Source organism: Lathyrus oleraceus, chromosome 5 (genome assembly GCF_024323335.1).
Source record: "Lathyrus oleraceus cultivar Zhongwan6 chromosome 5, CAAS_Psat_ZW6_1.0, whole genome shotgun sequence".
NCBI lineage: Eukaryota > Viridiplantae > Streptophyta > Magnoliopsida > Fabales > Fabaceae > Lathyrus > Lathyrus oleraceus.
In genome coordinates this window covers 528,347,464-528,359,978 of record NC_066583.1, presented here as the reverse complement: position 1 = coordinate 528,359,978, position 12,515 = coordinate 528,347,464, and positions in this window count along the sequence as shown.

The window sequence follows — 12,515 nt, the reverse complement described above, 5'->3', positions numbered from 1 at the left end:
TTCAGGGTCCAGATTCAGTGCAACAGATGATCAGATGGCTTGGAGGATGGCAACGCATTGCATTCATTCATCAGCATCATTACATTTTGCATTATTTGCATCTAACTCATGTTTACCCATATGCAGGGACACTTTTGATCGACATCCTGGTTGAGAGACTTTCTGTTCAGAGATGAGGACCGGCCTGAAAAACAACATTGCCTACAGTTTCTTCGATCCAGAGATTGGTGTGCTCAAGGATATGGTAGCATTGATTACTCCTGACCATGTGGGGATGTTCCGAGAGGCATATGGTAGTATCCTGAAGATGGTTTTCAGACTCGGGGACAGTGACAGAAGCGCCATCCATACCCTTCTCCAGTTCTACGACCCGGGGCTGAGATGCTTTGTGTTTCCAGACTATCTGTTGGGACCTCTGATGGAGGACTATGCTAGTATTCTGGGCATCACGATTCGAGACCAGATTCCTTTTTGTGCTGTTAGGGGAGAACCAGATGTCCTTGGAATTTCACGTGCTCTTTATTCGAGTCCGGAAATGGTCAAGGAAGGGTGGAAGGAAAAAGGAAAGCTACCTGGGTTTCATTTGAGTTTCTTGGAGTCCAAAGCCAAGGATTATGCTGCTGTGGGTGACTGGAAGACGGTGTGCGCATTGATTGCTGTGAGCATTTATGGGATTGTTTTGTTTCCTAATCAGAAGAATTTTGTAGACCATAATGCTATCCGATTATTCATGCAGAGAAACCCTATCCCTACTTTGATCGGGGATGTCTACTATTCAGTGCATAATCGGAATGAAAAGCTGCGTGGGGGTTTGGTCAGATGTTGTTCTCAGCTGCTCTTCAAGTGGTTCAAGGGGTATTTGCCTTCTCGAGGTGCCTTCGTTCAGATTGATCCCAGTGTCAAGTGGTCCTTTAGGTTGATGGGTCTGCGGGCTGATGACATTTCTTGGACTCATAATGGTTTGGCTGGACGAGACTTCATATACAGTTGTGGGGCTTTTCCCAATGTGCCTCTTATAGGAGTGCAGGGTTGCATTAATTATAACCCGACGCTTCTCAGGAGACAGATGGGGTTCGCTATGGAGGTTCCTCCTCTCGAGTGTGAGACTCAGGAGTCCTTTTATTTTCCTGTGGAGGGCAATCAGGCCAAGCTGATGCAGGTGTCCGGGGCATGGCGCAATGTTCAGAGGAAGGGTAAGGTTCCGTTCGGCAAAGTCAATTGTCGGTATTTTCCTTTGTTTGAAGATTGGTTGCGGAAGAGGATTGAAGCCACATTTCTACCGTTTCCTGGGGGTGATCCTGTGTGTCCTATGATCGAGGGTCCAAGTTCTTCTGTCAGCATGGAGGAATTCCTTGAGATGAAGAGGGCCAGAGACCAGTTACTCGCAGAGAAAGCTGAGTTGGAGAGAAGTGTTGCTCATTTTCAGGCAGCTAACCAGGAGATCAAAGTGAGGATGGAAGATCGAGACAAACAACACGCCATGGAGGCCAAACGCTTCGAGATGGATACAGCCTACTATGGGAAGATCAGCCAAGCTTTAGCATCGTCTAACAGGGAGCATGACATCACTAAGGATAAGCTGTTCAGAGCATTGAAAGTCATTGAAGATGAGAAGAGAAGGCAAATTCTAGTGAGGGATCAGAGAGATGAGAGAGCCAAAGTCCTCGCTGCAGAGTGGGAAGCGGAGAAAGCAAAGATCAGGGCTGAGAGAGATCACTACATGGCAGAAAGAGACCACTACTTCAGGCAGATGAAGATTCATCAGAAGGAAGTTGGGAGACTACAGCAGGAGAACACCGAGCTCAGGTTCGCTGCAGAGTTCGCGGGGATGGAAGATGAGATAGGGCCATCTGTGGGACCCTCATCCAGTTAGATCTTTCGTTTGTGTTGAATTACCGTCAGGCTTGTTGACGGAATTCACTTGCTTGTATTTCTTTCCTATTCTGGAAGATTGTATTTGATATCTGGATGATGTATGACTATGACACTGATTGTGCACTCTTTGGTTATGTGATGGTGATTTTCTATTCAGTGATGGTTTTCGAGCTTTATTTGCTTTACTGTATGCACTCTCACGAGCACACACATGGTTGGGGGTATCATGCTAAATCACATATCTCCGATCTGCACCGTGAAATCAAATGCGGAATGACTGAATATTGATGCCGGATTATTATTTGTCTCAATGATACCAGGATCGAGAGACAAAGTGTCCTTCATATGGATAGACACTGCATCCATGCATAATCATAATAACTGTGCTTTATTTTGCAGGTGTTTGTTACTAACGTGTTTGTTTGTGACAGGAATCATTGCTCGCGCTCGGAGGATAGTACCCTTGCACGCAACACGCCCTCACAGATATTACACCAGAAGAAATACTCCCAGACTCATGGAGCTTCCCAGTGCAGATATGCTCGAACTAAAAGACAAAATGAACGAGCTGATCAATATAATGCAAGGCTTTGCAGTTGGTCAAAAGGCTCTCGCAGACAAAGTAGAAAAGCTCGAGCGGGCTTCGGCAGCAAATAGTGGAGTCAACCTGGATGGAGTCTCCAACCAGGGTATTGGGGGCAGTAAGAGAGCTACGGTCGGGATGGTGAACAACCCTGCTGGTGGTCAACCCGGGCCGAGTCAGAATCAGAGAGATAATCTGGTGCCTCCGTTCTATGGTTTCGACGAAGACCAGGAGGAAGATAGAGAGGCTGACCAATTTTCTATGCAGAACGAGCCTTTTGTTCCTTACAACATTCCTCCTCAGAACAAGGAAATTCAGCTGCTGGCTGAGAAAATAAAGGTCTTGGAGAGTTATGCCACGCCGGGGGTGGTGAATATGTCCAACATGGGGCTGGTGGAGGGGATTGTGATCCCTCAGAAGTTTAAAGCGCCGGCGTTTGACAAGTATAACGGTAGTTCCTGCCCGGAAACTCATCTCCAGGCATTCATCCGCAAGATCTCTGCGTACACGGCAGACCAGAAGTTGTGGATGTACTTTTTCCAGGACAGTCTGTCCGGGGGATCCTTGGAATGGTACACCAAGCTGAAGTCTTCTGATATCAAAAGCTGGCAAGATCTTGGGGATGCGTTCTTCAAGCAGTACCAGTTTAACGCAGATATGGCTCCGAGCCGTACCCAGCTGCAGGGTATGTCTCAAAAGCACAATGAGGGCTTTAAGGAGTATGCCCAAAGATGGAGAGAACTGGCTGCGAGAGTGCAACCTCCGCTTGTGGATCGCGAGATGTCGGACTTGTTTATGGGGACCCTGCAGGGGCCGTTTGCAGAAAGAATGGTGGGCTGTCCTGTCACCAACTTCTCCGATATTGTGGTGGCAGGAGAAAGGATTGAGAGTTGGTTAAAGCTGGGAAAAATTCAGGGTAATGCTTCCGCATCTTCCTCCGGTTCGAAGAAACCGTTCGGTAACAACGGTGGGCAGAGGAAGAAAGAGGGCGATACCAGCGCCGTGTATACTCAACGTGGACCCAGTAGGGACCGTTACTTTCAGCACACTGCTGCGGTAACAATTCCTGCTGAGCCTCAGTCAGCACAACCGCAACAACAACAGCAACAGCAGCAGAGGCAACCCTTTCAGCAAAGGCAGCAAAGGGCTGGTTATCAGATCCGGGGCAGAGCGCAGGATCGTCAATTTGATAGGCCTCCGGTGAGCTATGCTTTCTTGTTTAAGAAGCTGCAGGATTTGGGCCTTGTGCAAACTAGAGCTCTGGCACCTTTGAGACCTGATCAAAGGCCAGCCAGTTATGATGATAATGCGAAGTGTGAATTCCACTCGGGTGCGCACGGGCATAATATTGAGAACTGTAAAGCTTTTAAGCACACAGTTCAAGACCTAGTGGATTCCAAAGCAATTAATTTTGCTCCATCCCCCAATGTCAATGCCAATCCCATGCCAGCGCATGGTCAGAGGGGGGTGAACGCAATTTCTGCGGAAGGTCGAGTTGGGCTGTTTGATGTTGGTCAGCTGAAGACGCCTTTGACTGAGGTCAAGAGGCAGTTGTTGAGAAATGGGGTTTATCCGGGCTGCGGCCGTGAGTGTGCTGAGTGCACAGTTTCTGTGAATGGTTGTGAGCTTCTGAGGAAGCATGTCCAGGGTCTGATGGACAATGGTGATATCTTGATTGAGAGGGCTGGAGAAGAGAGGGAGGAGGTCTCCACCATAACGATTTACTATGATCCGGTGGATTTGTCGAACCTTACTGAAGAGGCTCCAGTTACCATCACGGTACCTGGGCCGATTCCCTATGACAAAGATGATGCCGTACCGTGGCATTATGGTGGGGAGGTGTACTGTAACGGTGAGAAGGTTGAGGAACAATCTGCTAGTGAAACCACCGTGCTAAAGGTGGATAATGCCGGTCCCAGCGGTTTCACTCGCAGCGGTAGGCTGTTTGCTCCTGATGCTCTGAGGAGGGGGGAGGAAGAAAAAGATAAAAAAGAAAAGGTCGAGGCTTTAGCCAGGGCAAAGGGGAAGGCTGTGGTTGAAGATGGTAGTACTCCTGAGATGACACCGGCGCCTGCGGGGTCGGATAACAAATTTGATGATGAGGCTGAAGAATTCCTCCGAATAATCAAAAAGTCTGAGTATAAACTGGTCGATCATTTGCAGCAAACTCCTTCCAAAATCTCGATTCTTTCACTGCTGTTGAGTTCTGAGGGTCATAGGGAAGCTTTGTTGAAAATTCTGAAGAAAGCCTATGTGCCTCAGGAGATCACAATCAACCAATTGGAGACGGTTGTATCCAACGTGCATGCTAGCCATGGGTTGGGCTTTACTGATATGGATTTGACCGTAGATGGAAGGAACCATAACCGGGCTTTACACATTGCAATGGAGTGCAAAGGAGCCGTGCTTTCGCATGTGCTGGTTGATACCGGCTCCTCATTAAATGTGTTGCCGAAGAAGGCCTTGGCGAAGTTGAACTGTGATGGGCTGATTTTGACCCCGACTGATTTGATTGTGCGGGCATTTGATGGGTCAAAGCGGGCTGTATTCGGGGAGGTGGAATTGCCGATGAAGATTGGACCAGAAGTGTTCAAGTCAACTTTCTATGTCATGGACATTCAGCCGGCATACAGTTGCCTGTTGGGTCGCCCATGGATTCACGCTGCGGGAGCAGTTACTTCGACTCTGCACCAGAAGCTGAAATATGTCTGGGGAGGTCAAGTCGTCACCGTCTGTGGAGAGGAGGACATTTTTGTCAGCCACCTGTCTTCGTTCAAATACGTGGAGATGGATGGAGAAATATGGGAGACGCCTAGCCAGGCATTCGAAACCGTCAAGGTGGAGAATGCTTTGTTTGCTAAGCAGGAGGAAGAGAAACCATCCATCGCTTCATATAAGCAGGCTACTGAGGTGGTCAAGAGCGGAGAGGCTCCTGGTTGGGGCAAAATGATGGAGGTTCCGGAGAAGAAAGATCGTTTTGGGGTTGGATACCAACCAGGCCGAGGCTTGGGACGAGGAAGAGGACGTCGTGCGTCAGTTACTTTCACAAGCGCCGGAATGCTGGATCCGGATCACATCTGTATGATGGGTGAAGACTCTGACAGCGACTGCGACATTGACCGGTGGATAAAGCCGTGCGAACCAGGGATGGAAATCCACAACTGGAAGGCCGAAGAGATCATCCGGGTCACTCTCCTCGAAGAGTAATATTTTTCTTGTTTTCTTTCTTATTTGCATGAAAGCCATACGTGTTGCCCGACACGTAATGGTCCATTGTAAGGGCCACCTCATGTTTAAATTTGCAAGATTTTGCATCATGAATAAAAGGATGATTTTCAATCAAAAGCGGTGTTCCTTGTTTTTCATTTATTTTTGCAGTTTAAAAATAAAAACGGAAAAAAAATGGCAATGTTTTCATTTTTCTTTTTTGTTTTCTCACACCGGTTCTAAAGCAATGCATGAATCAACATTCATGCAGATGCGATTCCTCTCCGGATCTCATTGATAACAATCCTGTTACACCCTTGTATGACTTCGACAATCCGATCTATCTTGCTGAAGAAGAAGACGAAGAAGATTGTGAACTGCCAGGGGAATTAGCCAGGTTGTTAAAACAGGAGGAGAAGGTGATTCAGCCGCATGAGGAACAGATTGAGATTGTGAATCTGGGTACCGACGAGGTTAAGAAAGAAGTGAAAATCGGGGCTGCTTTGGAGGAAAGTGTCAAGAGCAGAATGGTGGCATTGTTGAAAGAGTATGTCGACATCTTTGCCTGGTCTTATCAAGATATGCCAGGGTTGGATACCGATATTGTTGTGCACAAGCTACCGTTGAGAACAGATTATCCTCCAGTGAAGCAGAAGTTGCGCAGAACTCGACCTGATATGGCGATGAAAATCAAAGAAGAAGTGCAGAAGCAGTGGGATGCTGGTTTCCTTGTTGTCACTAATTATCCGCCATGGGTTGCGAATATTGTGCCAGTCCCGAAGAAAGATGGGAAGGTGAGGATGTGTGTGGACTACCGAGATCTGAATAGAGCTAGTCCAAAAGATGATTTTCCATTACCTCACATTGATGTGTTGGTTGATAATACAGCTCAATTCTCGGTGTTTTCCTTCATGGATGGCTTTTCTGGCTATAATCAAATTAAAATGTCGCCAGATGATATGGAGAAAACAACGTTCATTACACCGTGGGGTACCTTTTGTTACAAGGTAATGTCGTTTGGTCTCAAGAACGCCGGTGCTACTTATCAGAGGGCCATGGTGACTTTGTTTCATGATATGATTCATCATGAAATTGAATGCTATGTTGATGACATGATAGCAAAGTCCCAGACAGAAGAGGGGCATTTGGTTGATTTGGCCAAGTTGTTCGACCGGCTGAGACAGTTCAGGCTGAGGTTGAATCCGAACAAGTGCACGTTCGGAGTGCGGTCCGGTAAATTGCTGGGGTTCATTGTAAGTGAGAAAGGAATCGAGGTTGATCCTGCAAAAGTGAAAGCAATAAAAGAAATGCCTGAGCCGAGAACAGAGAAGGAGGTTCGTGGTTTCTTAGGTAGATTGAACTACATTTCACGGTTCATATCTCACTTAACAGCCACGTGTGAACCGATATTCAAATTGTTAAGAAAAGATCAAACGGTCAGGTGGAATGATGATTGCCAAGCGGCATTTGAAAAGATAAAAGAGTATTTGCAGGAGCCTCCGATTCTGATGCCTCCTGTGGAGGGAAGACCGTTAATTTTGTACCTGACAGTCCTCGAGGGGTCTATGGGGTGTGTATTGGGGCAGCATGACGAGTCTGGTCGAAAAGAGCATGCCATATATTACCTTAGCAAAAAGTTTACCGACTGTGAAACAAGATATTCACTGCTCGAGAAAACTTGCTGTGCTTTGGTCTGGGCTGCTCGCCGACTGAGGCAGTACATGCTGGTTCATACCACTTTATTGATTTCCAAGATGGATCCAATCAAGTACATTTTTGAGAAGCCAGCATTGACCGGAAGGGTTGCGAGGTGGCAAATGATTTTGACTGAATATGATATACAGTATACCTCTCAAAAGGCGATTAAGGGGAGTGTATTGTCTGATTACCTCGCCCAGCAACCTATTGATGATTATCAACCGATGAAGTTTGAATTCCCTGATGAGGACATCATGTTTCTCAAATCGAAAGATTGCGAGGAACCAATCCCGGAGGAGGGGCCTGACCCTGAATCCGAATGGATTCTGATGTTTGATGGGGCCGTTAACGTGAATGGAAGCGGTGTTGGTGCTGTTTTGGTTACGCCGAAAGGATCCCACATTCCTTTTGCTGCCCGGCTAACATTTGAGTGCACCAACAACGTGGCTGAATATGAAGCTTGTATCCTGGGAATTGAGGAGGCGATTGATTTGAGGATCAAGAACCTTGTGATATATGGAGATTCAGCTCTGGTGATAAATCAGGTTAACGGAAAATGGTATACGCATCAATCTCATTTGGTTCCGTATCGAGACTATACGAGGAGGTTGTTGACGTTTTTCACCAAGGTGAAGATGCATCATGTGCCCAGAGAGGAGAATCCTTTGGCAGATGCTTTGGCTACTCTGGCTGCCTTGATTAAGGTGCAGAGGTGGAACCAGTTCCCCAGTGTGGAGGTTGGACGTCTGGATAGACCGGCTTATGTGTTTGCTGTTGATACAGCGCCTGATGATGAGAAGCCGTGGTATTATGATATCAAGCGCTATCTTGAGACGCAAGAGTATCCTGAGGGAGCATCCAAGAAAGATAGGAAGACTCTGCGGAGGTTAGCCATGGTGTTCTACCTGAATAAGGATGGAGTTTTGTACAAGAGAAATTTTGATTGGGTCTTGCTCAGATGTGTTGATGATGCAGAAGCAAGCCAATTGATGAAAGAGGTTCACGAAGGCTCGTTTGGTACCCATGCCAGTGGGAATGCGATGGTAAAGAAGCTGCTGAGGGCAGGTTATTACTGGATGACAATGGAGGCCCAATGTTTTAATTTCGTGCGGAAGTGTCATAAATGCCAGATTTATGCTGATAAGGTGCACGTGCCTCCAAATCCTTTGAGTTTGATGTCGTCTCCATGGCCGTTTGCTATGTGGGGCATTGATATGATTGGAAAGATTGAGCCTACAGCTTCGAATGGGCACAGGTTCATATTAGTGGCTATCGATTACTTCACCAAGTGGGTTGAAGCAGCTTCTTATACGAATGTGACGAAGCAGGTGGTTGCCCGATTTCTGAAGAGAGACATCATTTGCAGGTACGGGGTTCCCGAGAGAATTATTACTGATAATGGTTCTAATTTGAATAATAAGATGATGGCAGAGTTGTGCCGGGAATTCAAGATCGAGCATCACAATTCTTCTCCCTATCGTCCGAAGATGAATAGGGCGGTTGAGGCAGCCAATAAGAATATAAAGAAAATTGTACAGAAAATGGTGGTGACCTATAAAGACTGGCATGAGATGTTGCCGTTTGCATTGCATGGGTATCGAACGTCGATACGCACATCTACTGGGGCAACTCCTTTCTCGTTGGTATATGGGATGGAGGCTGTATTACCTGTTGAAGTTCAGATTCCCTCCTTGAGAGTCCTGATGGACGTGAAGTTGCAAGAGGCTGAATGGGTAAGGACCCGGTATGAAGAGTTGAGCCTGATAGAGGAAAAGAGGCTAGCAGCCATCTGTCATGGGCAGTTGTACCAGCAGAGAATGAAGCGTGCTTTTGACAAGAAGGTACGACCTCGGGTGTATCACGTAGGTGATATGGTGCTGAAAAGGATCCTTCCTCCTCAAAACGATCGAAGGGGCAAATGGACACCGAATTATGAAGGTCCATTCGTGGTCAAGAAGGTTTTCTCTGGCGGAGCCTTGTTGTTAACGACCATGGACGGTGAGGATTTTCCATCCCCTGTGAATGCGGACGCAGTTAAAAAATACTTCGTATAAAAGAGACCCGCTGGACGAAAAGAACAAAATAGTCCAGGCAAAAATGGGCATCCTGGCGAACCAAAAACAGAAAAAAGGTTCGGGCAAAAATTAGGGATAAAATGAAAAAAATGTACACCCGGCAAGTCGAAAACCTGAGAAGGCGACTTGGGCAAAAAAGGGTATCCCGGTGGACTGAAAACCCGAAAGGGCGGTCCAGGCAAAAGAGGGATTGGAACGAACAACTGCGTCTAGCATGATCGTTTGCGCTTTGGTTAAAGCATCATGGATAATACCCGGTGGGGATCAGTCGGAATCGTCTTGTTCAAAAGGCAGAAAGCATGGAGAGTCTGAGGACATAGGGGGTGTAACCGAGTTGGAACTCGATGAGATCACGGGTTTCACATTGCCATTAGGATAGATTTTTCCTTTTGAGCGCAATTACCTCTTTTCAGGAATTGCTTCCTTTTGTATTGCTCAATTTGAGCCACACTTTTCCAATCAATAAAATGCACATTCAGTCAAATAATTTTGTTTTTGTTTTTCATTACCGCTTTGATTGCAAAAACATCCCATTTTTTTGATAAAAGAACTTTGCATTTTTATACATACAGGTTCCCTCCAATGCATGTTTATAAGATTGAAAATTTGAAATCTTATTTGGAAGGTTGAGTGACCCAAGTGTTGAAATCTTGACACGCCTGGGGCACGGTTTTATCTGACGGCCTGTTTTGCAGGAACTGTTGGATATTTTCACTCACTTGCAGGTTGTGATGTGGAAGCTGTTGAAAAACAAATCCCCAGAGAGTTCGCTCAGGAATGAGGATATATGGAGAAACGACGAAGACGTTGCGACGTACGACGACCATTGAAATTAATCAAGAAGACTCTTCAAAGTCGAAAGATTGAAATTTGTATAAATCCCAGGAGTACGTTCTCGTCGAGCACGGAGCGAGTTGGAATACAGGATGATGGAGCAGAAAAGGTCCGGATGAGTACGGGAATTCTCCTTTCCCAGCTAAGTCCCCAAGCAGAATCATAAGACTAGCTCCCCAGCCGAGTCAGTATGGTTATACCCGGCAGGTTTACAATGGTGTTTCCTCAGCGGCCAGGCCAGAAGGTTGCTATTTCCCCGAGTGGAGCGGGTCTTTTTCAATGAAAAATATCTCCAGCAGTGTTCATCCTACCAGTGGATTGAACAAGTTCCCGTAGTGGACGAATTTCTGCATCCCCAGCTGAGATGATTCTACCTATGGATTGCGTGGGTTGTCCCCAGCGGAATGGTATGCGGTTCCCTAACAGGGTCAAGATGGTTATCCCCAGCAGGTGATATATTAATGTTTCCCCAGTTGAGCCTGGAGGTTGCTATTCCCCTAGCGGAGTCTCTGTGAGTGTTCCCCAATGAAGTCAACGGGTATCTGTGAGGGTGTTCCCGAAGCGGAGTCAGGATTGATATCCTCCGCAGGTCAAAGACTGTTGTATCCCCACAGAGTGTTGGTGGTGCTTATCCCCAGCGGTTTCTCGAATGGATTGGGTGCAAAGGAGGTTCTTCCCCAGCGAGGGTTGCCTTAGTCCCAGCGGCAGTGTTATTCCCCAGCAGGGTGGAATTGGAGCGGTGACGAGTTCCTCAGCAGAGAGTCTCGTAGTCCCCAGAAGAGTCCCTTGAGGGGGATATTTCTTTTTCTTATGCATTCATCATGGAAAAAATAACATGGCATATTGCATAGAAAAATAAATAATAGCGTAGCATTTCCATAATTATGGAGCATTACGCAGAAAAAATCAATCATGCATCATTACGAGCATAAGCTAGTCTCAAGTCGTGGTTACCGTTTGAGAAGTGGTTCTTGCCAGACAGTGAAGGTGTTGCTCCGAGGAGTTTAGCCTCATGATTTGATCAAAGGTATTTCCCCAGTAGTGCGATACTGGAGGAGGTTTCTGTCGTGCGAGACAGAGGGTGAAGATGTTACTCTGAGGAGTTTAGTATCAAAACGTCAGGTCAGCAATGTTCCCCAGTAGTGCGATATTGGAGGAAATGTTTTCATCGGACGGAGATGGAAATAAAGTCAGAAGACGTTACGCGATCAGCGTGATTTCGGGGTTCAAATGGAGAAAAGGAAATGCTGAGGTATTTTCTGGGGATCAAATGGAGATGGAGTTGAAGATTTTATCCGGGATGAGGTCCTCAGGATTATCTTCTGTTCATGTGTCACCTTAGGCTCTGGCTGAGGCCAATGGAGGTCGTTATAGGTGTCTTCTGAGGAAGAGTTACACATGCTACCTTCTTTATGAAGGTTTACCCTCTGACATGTCGCCCTCAGAGTGGTTTGGTGTTATTTCCGACGTTGCCAGCGGAATTATCACGAGAGATTGGAGAAAAGGATATGCTGAGGCATTTTCCTGGGGTTCAAACGGAGAAAAGAGATGCTGAGGCATTTTCTGGGGTTCAAATGGAGAAAAGGAGATGTTGCGACATTTTCTGGAGAACGGGGTTCATATTGGCGATCGCGAGTTATCGTCAGGCGACTGGGGTTCAAATTGGAGATCAGGGTTCATTATGTTGGCAAAAAGGAGTGCTGAGGCATTTTCCGGGGTTCAAATGCAGAGGTCTGAGGATCGTTTGCGCAAAGAAAATTTCGGGGTTCAAGAAAATGAGAAAAAAGATAAGAAAATTTCGGGGTTCAAGAAAATGAGAAAAAAGATAAGAAAATTTCGGGGTTCAAGAAAAGCATAAAAAGAAAAGAAAAAATAATAATCCCGAGCGGATGTGGTGGTCAGACCATGGTTATCCCTGAGTTACCATTTATTTTGGTATCCGGGTCGACGTTTCTAAAGTTTGTTTCTTCGCCGATGCTGACAGGCGCTGTTAATTATATCCCATCAGAGTGCAAATTGTTCGTCTGTCCTTGTTATTCAATCACTCTTCATCCTGATCGTCCGAAAGCTGAGGCTGTTCGTATCAACAGGTTCACAGTGGATTGAATAGAGGCAGCTGTAACACCTCAAAATTTGCCCTCCTCTCTTGGAACTAGGCATTAACGTATTGCATTACATTTTTAGGTCATTAGGCATTGCATATTGCATATCATGTGGTTACATTGTGCAAGCTATCTTCCCAA